Raw genomic sequence first — 8,913 nt, 5'->3', positions numbered from 1 at the left:
TCACATGATCTGTTCCACCTAACAAGTGAAATTAGAGTAATTTCAGGCACCATCCTGACTTGTGTAAATATCTCTACTTGGAACAACATTCATGCTTATTATAAGGAGTCAGGGGCAGGGCGAGGGTCCTCTCGACATCAGCCATTATGGCAGACAACTGTTGGGCATATACAATAAAACTGTGGTGAGAATATTTGTTTCATGAGATTATTTTCAAGATGGCAACAATTCAATTCACTATGAACGAAGACAGAGGAGACACAAATTAACGTCTACAAGAAAGATTAGCCCATCTGCAAAAACACCCGCCAATCTCTGGGGGTACTGAATCATGATATTTTGACAAACGATGAGACACTGGGTGGGGCTGGTCTCTTGCCATTGGCAATAGTTGAACGGATTTCCAGGGGCATTCGGTCTCATGGCACTTTGAACATTTCTGTCCATATCTTAGATATGTGGGATGGAAAACTTCTGCTGCTTGGACTGCTCCAGTCTGGCAGGTTAGACAATTAAGTGGCTGGCAGAGGTAATGGGCTGGACAGTGGTGAACCGCTGTCTAGTGGTGATGGGCTGGAGAGTGGTGTGGGGCTTGGAAGCATTTGGAGATCTAGAGTAAGCATCTCTGTCTCTAAAACAAAGAAAAAAAAAAACATTAGTGAATGACTGTTAAAAGATGTCGACCTGAGAAAGTGGCTTGTAGAATTAAAGAACTTATGCACACAGCCAAAGTTTACCAGTGCTAGCTGGTGGCTAGTGTTCATTGAGTCACATTTGCATTACCTGATTTAATGCATCCAACAGCTTCCGGAGCTGAATAACAGGCAAGAGGTCACTTATGTCTTCCAATCATATATATTTCAGGTCTTCCCTTGATTCTAAGCCAGAGCATTGAAGCCTAGAAATTTATTGCATTTGAGTCTCTTCAGATAGATTTGACAATGCCTTGAGAATGATGCCCCGGATTTCCTCACCTAAAGTGGACATTGACCTACAATGAGAGGAAATAATGGTGGAGAGCTATTAACACGCCACCCACAATGTATTCAGGTAAAGGATGGTAATGAAGCAGGTTTTCTTGGTTAACACAGCAGTAGCTTTTCTGGCTTTGTGTAAGGCAATGAACACCTATATCAAGGAGACTCACAGCCAGGTATTTCTCAGTGATAAAATGCACTGCTGAATCTCTATGGATGAGTCTTACTTTAATTTTTCCTACGGCGAGCCCCTCCTCAACATCGTCAATCACAATGAACTTGTTCTTTTTGTATTTTGTACCCTTCACAGTCACCTCATGGGCTGTGAGAGTGTTTTCTGGCTCAAAAGTATGATGTGCAACTGATTCTCTGATGTTGTCATTGTCGTCCCCCAAGAAAAACTCTGTACCCTCCTCTACTACAACAGCAGGTGGGAAGAAGTTGTCAGCACTCAGAAAAGCCTGATGCCTCTCTGCAAGAGAGGAAAGGTTCTTAAAGATATGCAATTTCCTTGCACACAAGCCCACAAATTGTACAGTAAAAAGTCTCTCTTCCAGTTTCTGCCAGACATTTGAGTGTGTTAAGCACATGTGGTCCCTGCTTTATTTTTCTGTGCATTTCTGACTTTAAGACAGAGAATAACATGTGTTCACCACCAGTCAAAACCACAAGCACTACAGACAGGACACTCTGAGTCTGGGCCGAGACAGAGAGAGAGAGAGAGAGAAAGCGAAAGAGAGAGAGTGAGAGGGATAGGGATAGGGAGGGAGAGAGAGAGTGAGAGAATGAGAGAGAGGGGGGGGGGGAGGGAGAGGGATGTGATGTAATACAATCTATCATCAGGTTTATTAGTATATAGTGCACATTATATACGAAACATTATTTTGATATGTTTCACATTCAAGATTAATGTAACAGAAGAAACTAATAACTGATTATGTGTGTGAATGTTAATTTCAACTTCATTTGCATTTAGGAGGAGGATGTTTTTCACACAAGAAAGAACAAGTAAAAGGCTCTGCTAAAATGACTCATCATTTTAGTGTTAAACTTGTTAACCACTTTCTCAGAGAGCAGTATCACCAGTGAACTCTGCCATCGTTAAGTTTGGCTTTGCTGCTGATACGTTCAACGCGATGGTAAGAGATCATGAGAAATAATTTCCATCTATCATTAAGGGAAGTCCCATTTATAAAGAACTATATTAGAAAATGAAATTTAACATTTAACCTGTTTGTCGTGAGAGACTTGTAAATTTATTTCATAGAAGTTAATTAAATTGTAACCATCACAGTTAGAGACTGAGAAAAACTGTTCAGAAATGACCTGTAGTTTTGGTCATACAAATGAGACAATGTCAGATACAATGGAATTATACCAGAGACAAGCTGTTTCTTTCTATAGTGTGATGAATGGTTAAGAAATGTATGATCTTCTAACACAAGGGACTGTGCTGTTGTTATTCAAAACATCTCTTCCTCTTTCTCTTGTCCTCCTGCTTATGGTTCAGGGTAAGTCTGTCTTTTTGTTTTATTCATTAATAATGTGATTGAATTAACCTACTGAAGAAGAGAATAAAATCTTAAAATCTCTGACATCAATTCATGAGTTTATGAGCAGTTCAGAGTTTCTACAGGCAGAGATTAATTGTAACCCAGGCTTTAGTGTGCTATGAACCGTTGATCTGAACATACATGTCCATAACAGGACTTCCTCTTCTTCTCCTGCCTTCTGATTGGCTCTTCTATTTTTTCCTGTTTCTCAACACTGCCTCAGCTTTTCGGGTGTTCAGTATCTGCAGTCAGTATCACATCCAGGGCTGTTCTTTCTTAGACAAGGATTAAACCCAGTTCTGGACTGAACTCCATTTTGAAGAGATTGTGCATTTAAAATGCATTTTAGTCCAGGACTAGTCTCTGTCTCTCAAACTGTGGTCCTGATACTCAGTTACGGTGGGAAAACTCTCAGTAGTCACTGTTACAACACAGTAATCATTAACTATAATACCATACACCATTTCACTTCTGAGATCATATACACTAAAACCTCACAGTGAATTTACGAAGACATACATGACTCTCAACTAATCTGTTGTGTAAAATTTTGGTAATGTAGTGTTGGGTTTTATGTGTTTCAGGTGTTTATGGTCAGAGTTGGAGTGTTTGGAACAATCCTGATAATATCTGCGCCCCGAAAGGTTCATCAGTAATCATGTCCTGCTCCTACACATACCCCACTGGTCATACAGTTCAAAAAACTTTCTGGACAAAAGGTGATGGTTCTGACCCCCCTGATTTGTCAGAAGACCCAGGTTATAAAGACAGGGTTCATTACCTTGGAGATAAACAGTCAGACTGTACCATGCAACTGATAAATGTGACTCAGACAGATTCAAGGAGATATCGATTCAGATTTATTACAGATAAGGATAAGCGGACTGGTCAACCTGGAGTTACACTGTCAGTTACAGGTATGTTTTGACACAGGATCTCCTGTTCTCTCTTTTCACTGTATAAAACTCTCATCAGTTGTGTTCACATCGAGTTTACTGACAGAGGAGCTTTTTTAAACCGAGATGAAAATCAAACATTTCTCATTATCCATTGGATGGTATGACTGAATCTGAGATCTTCTCTGTTCTCTCCTGTTTTCAGACCTACAGGTGGAGACTCCAGAGAGAGTGATGGAGGGTGATACAGTCACTCTGAAATGTAGAACCACCTGTTCTCTGAGTAACACACCAATCTTCGTCTGGTATAAAAATGGACATGTTTTAACAAGGAAATACATGAAAAACAATGAACTCTCTTTCCAGTCAGTCAGCTCTGAGGATAGAGGCAGTTATATGTGTGCTGTACAAGGTCATGAGGATCTTCCCTCTCCTGCTGTCACTCTCACTGTCATATGTGAGTAGAAATTTATTTTAATGAAACATGTTTCCTGTGAGATCACTGATAGATGTGAAAAATCACAAAAAGCCAATTTAGACCAAAGGGTCAACAGAGTTATACCTCAGCTCATATAAGTGGTGTTGATGTCAGTAGTTCACAAAAGTACCATGTAAGAATTCATGGAATATTTTGTGATACTTTTGTGATAATTCTGTATTTGTATTTGCATAGTACGTTTTAATCAACTGTCTCATTCAGATGCTCCAAAGAAGACCACAGTATCAGTCAGGCCCTCTGGTGAAATAGTGGAGGGCAGTTCAGTGACTCTGACCTGCAGCAGTGATGCTAACCCATCAGCCACCTACACCTGGTATAAAGAGAATGTAACTTCACCTGTAGGATATGGACAGAGTTACATCATCAACAACATTCAGTCCTGTAACAGTGGACTGTACTACTGTGAGGCCCAGAATAAACATGGCTCTCAGAAAACCACTGCTGTTTCTATTCCACTTAAAGGTATTTTATAATGAAATACTTAAGTCTCTCATTTGTGAGAGCAATGTTTCTGTAATGATGATGAGATTTTGACATTTTTCATTCAGGTCCTCTGAGCGGTGTTATATATGCTGTTATTGGATTCTGTGCTGGGGTCTTTACTGGTGCCATCATTCCCATAGGCATTCTGTGGAGGTGGTAAGTGAATCAGTTCTGTTACACTTTAAGACTCTGAACAGACTTTCTGCATTTGAGGGCAGAAAGGTGTATGTAATATGTTAGTAATGTTCTGGACTATAAGCTGAGAGAAATTCCCTCTCACCCTCAAAAGCTTTCTGTTTTTTTTTTGTTTTTTTTTTTATCAAAAAATGTCACTTTAGAGCTTGAACCTCATTGTGTGTTATGGATTCATGGAAAAAATGATTATGCAATGTGGTGAGAAGAAGCTGTAAGTGTCTGAAACACTGGGGGGGGGGGGGGGGGGGGGGGGGGGGAGTTCCACGTGGCCAAGAATAGAAATATGATGGAACTGGTCACTTAACTGGCAAAAAAGAGAGATGAAATGAGAAAAAAGTCAGGAGTAGAATTGTCTCCCTTTGATCATGACAGTTCATTTCTGTCAACAGGAAGAGGAAGCGTGAAGGAAAGCGTGACCAACGACCTCACCGGGTGAGGAGTTACATTCCATTCTGGTTTTACAGATATTACAAACAACAGATTATAAATAATCAGTCAAGATTGGAATGTGGCAATGTTTATTAGACCTTCTCCAAACATCTCAAGTGTTGCATTCTTGAAGTTCAGCATTGTAGAAATGTTTAAAGCAGAGGTGTCAAACTCTGGTCCTGGAGGGCCGGGGTCCTGCTGTTTTTCTTGTAGATCAATTAAATAGAATCTCTGATTGGCTGAAGGGTGTCCACACCTGTTTTCAAGGTGAAAATCAACAGGTAACTAAGAGGTGAAAACAAAAATCAGCAGGACCCCGGCCCTCCAGGACCGGAGTTTGACACCCCTGGTTTAACAGGTGTGAAATGATGGTACTGTCCATGGTGCTGAATTGATACTTCTCATTAGTGAAAACCTGAATGTACGGATCCCCCTACAGGCCAAACTTGGTCTTACAGCTAGTTCTCCCATCACATTGGCTTGTGGCTAGTGCTGCGGATTTCAAATGATGCAGTGAAATTTAGATAGTGAAAATATATAACAACAAGTTTTCAGCTAGTTTTCATTCATATCGGCTCAGCTATTCAAAAATAAGTGCTAGTTTTGTGCTTGCCCCCACACCCCTAAATTTCACAGTTGAATTACATAGATTTTGTATTTAGTGTTCACCCATGTGCTATTAGACAGGTGTGTGTGTGTGTGTGTGTGTGTATGCATTAGAGACTTGAGGTCTGTGTCCATTACCCATTTTTGTTTTTCATTCTCTCCTTTTCTCATCTCATGGTCTTTCACCCCCCCCCCCCTCTCTCTGTATGTCTGTTGCTCAGCCTTCCTGTGATGACACGTACACGACTCTTGACCTCACGTCCAGATCTGATTCAGTCTATGACACATTCACAGTGAGTCAACACTCAAATCTGTTTCTGGAAGATTTTCATTTCCCTCTAATGTGGTTAAAAACTCCAAAATCATAGATAATGAAAAGTTAATCATTACTCATAATACTATTTCTGTTTTCAGACTTGCACATCTGTCCTTCCAACACTTCTTTCCTTTTGACTGCTGCAACATCTGAGAACTTGTGTTATTGTCTGTCTTTAACAGGGAAGAACTCCAAAGTGAGACCAACTCTCAACTCCAAGACTAAAAGTGCGTGACAGCTATGGAGAGAGAATGAGAGAGAGAGAGAGAGTCCTCAGCTAGTATTATTGTTTTCTGGACTTATAATAACTTAATAATGAAGTTTTCTATTTTTGATTTCACTTCTTTTTCGTAGTGCATGAATGATGAATAAATGTAAACTTGCTGTACAACTTTGTTCTTTTAGTTTGCTGTCAAGAGAGCAACTCTTGTGTCTTTCTCAATTTAAAGTTGAATAAATGAAAATCAGAAAAGTTATTTGAATCCAGATGGGAGTTGCAGGAGACTGTGATTGGATGAAATGTCTCTTGTCTCAGGCTGAAACCACCATTTAGCCACAAAGATAAAGGCTGTGGTGATGTCATCCAATATTCCCAGCCTTTCAGCTGCCATGCCCCCTTCTCTTAAAGAGACAGAGCGGACAAAAAGAGCCCTGTCGCCACTGCCATGAAATGTCTCTTTGTTCTTTTTTTGTCTTTTCAACAGTTTTACACACTTTCTGAATACTTTGGATACTATTTTTGGTCTTTATATCGTAATAAACTGTGGTTGGCCTGTGTCTGTTTTTTGTCAAATCCACAGGAAGTTAAGCCAGGTGTCTCTTCCCTTTTTATCTTTTCGGAGGTCCTGTTCTTCTACTTAAAAATACTTGGTGACATAGTTGACTTCTCCTTTAAAGCGACATTAACTTATGTGTATAATTGGCGTTTTTATTCTAATATATTAATATTGAGAAGCGCTTTTCATAGAACTTACTGGACCATGTTTTCTCAGCTAAGAGACAACTCTGAAGGCAAACATTTTAATGATTCACCATAGATTTTTGTAAAAATATTAATACAACTTAGCTATAACCATAACCAGTTAAAATACAGTTATTCTGAAAAAAAACTCTGTTTATAGCTTAGAATTCTGACTACTGAACCTAGAAATTATTCAAAATAACTCTTCATTGGCATTAACATATGTTAAATTGTAGCATTGAAAACACCAGTACAATAATACTCCATGAATTCAGTACTCCTAGATAACCCAGTTCCTAACTAAGGCAAACTTGCCAATCTCTCTCTCTCTCTCTCTCTCTCTCACACACACACACACACACACACAAAATCATATAAGCTAGAAGCAGAAGAGCTGTTTAAGTTCAGTGTACCAGAATGACAGAAACTGTGTAAATGTATTTGAATATCTATCACGAAGAGGTAAAAGAAGTTATGTAAGGACTGTTCTAGTTACTTATAGTTTGGTAGCAAGGGGGAATGGAGCAGAAAGAAAATGAAAGCAGGCCCAGTCCAGGTTGATCGGATGTAGGGGATCCAAAATTAGTGGAGAGTTGCGTACAACGGGACATTGATTTGGAAATAGACGAGGGCTTGAAGTCTCAGGTGTTCTGAAGTAATGAGAGCTGGGTGATTTTAATTCCAGGGTCGAGAAAGAGCCTGTTCAGTAAAAGGAGCCTAATCATTTCTGCATCAATTTACGCCTTAAGACACCAAAGAGAGAGAGACAGAGAGAGAGTGATGGGGAGAGAAAGATGAAGAATTAGAGCAGTTTACAAATTCAAAATGAATGAAACTCTTAAAAGCCCACAAATTGCACGGTAAAAAGTCTCTCCTCCAGTTTCTGACAGACATTTGAGTGTGTTAAGCACATGTGTCCCCTGTTTTCTGTCTCTGTGCGTTTGTGACTTTAAGACCGAGAACAACGTGTGTTCGCAACCTCTCAAAACCACAAATGCCACAGACAGGACACTGAGTCTGGGCCGAGACAGAGAGAGGGAGAGAGACAGAGAGAGAGAGAGAGAGAGAGAGAGAGAGAGAGAGAGAGAGAGAGAGAGAGAGATAGGGATAGGGATAGGGAGGGAGAGAGAGAGAGAGAGAGAGGGATAAGGAGAGAGAGAGAGAGAGAGAGAGAGAGAGAGAGAGAGCGAGAGATAGGGATAGGGAGGGAGAGAGAGAGAGAGAGAGAGAGAGAGAGAGAGAGAGAGAGAGAGAGAGAGAGAGAGAGAGAGAGAGAGATGTGCTGTGATGTGATGTGATAAAATCTATCATCAAGTTAATTGTTGTATATATGAAACATTACTTTGATATGTTTCACGTTCAAGATTAATGTGACAGAAGAAGCTAATAACTGATCACAGAACATCTGAAATGCTCCACTCTTTTAAATCCAAATGGTGAATAGTCGATAAACCTTCAATAAAAAACAAGGACAAATAAAACTAAACAAATTCTCATCATAAACAAAAAAAGTTTGTGTGTGAATGTTAATTTCGACTTCATTTGCATTTATGAGGGGGATGTTCTTCATACAAGAAAGAACAAGTAAAAGGCTCTGCTGAAATGACTCATCATTTTAGTGTTAAACTTGTTAACCACTTTCTCAGAGAGCAGTATCACCAGTGAACTCTGTCATCATTCAGTTTGGCTTTGCTGCTGATACGTTCAACGCGATGGTAAGAGACACGAGAAAAAATTTTCATTTATCATTAAGAGATGTCCCTTTTATATAGACCTATATTAGAAAATGAAATTTAACATTTAACCTGTTTGTCGTGAGAGACTTGTAAATTTATTTCATAGAAGTTAATTAAATTGTAACCATCACAGTTAGAGACTGAGAAAAACTGTTCAGAAATGACCTGTAGTTTTGGTCATACAAATGAGACAATGTCAAATATAATGGAATTATGTCAGAGACAAGCTGTTTCTTTCTATAGTGTGATGAATGGTTAAGAA

This window comes from Chanos chanos, chromosome 7 (assembly GCF_902362185.1).
Source record: "Chanos chanos chromosome 7, fChaCha1.1, whole genome shotgun sequence".
NCBI classification, from domain to species: domain Eukaryota; kingdom Metazoa; phylum Chordata; class Actinopteri; order Gonorynchiformes; family Chanidae; genus Chanos; species Chanos chanos.
The sequence above is the reverse complement of the archived record's forward strand: the minus strand, read 5'-3'. Positions refer to the sequence as shown.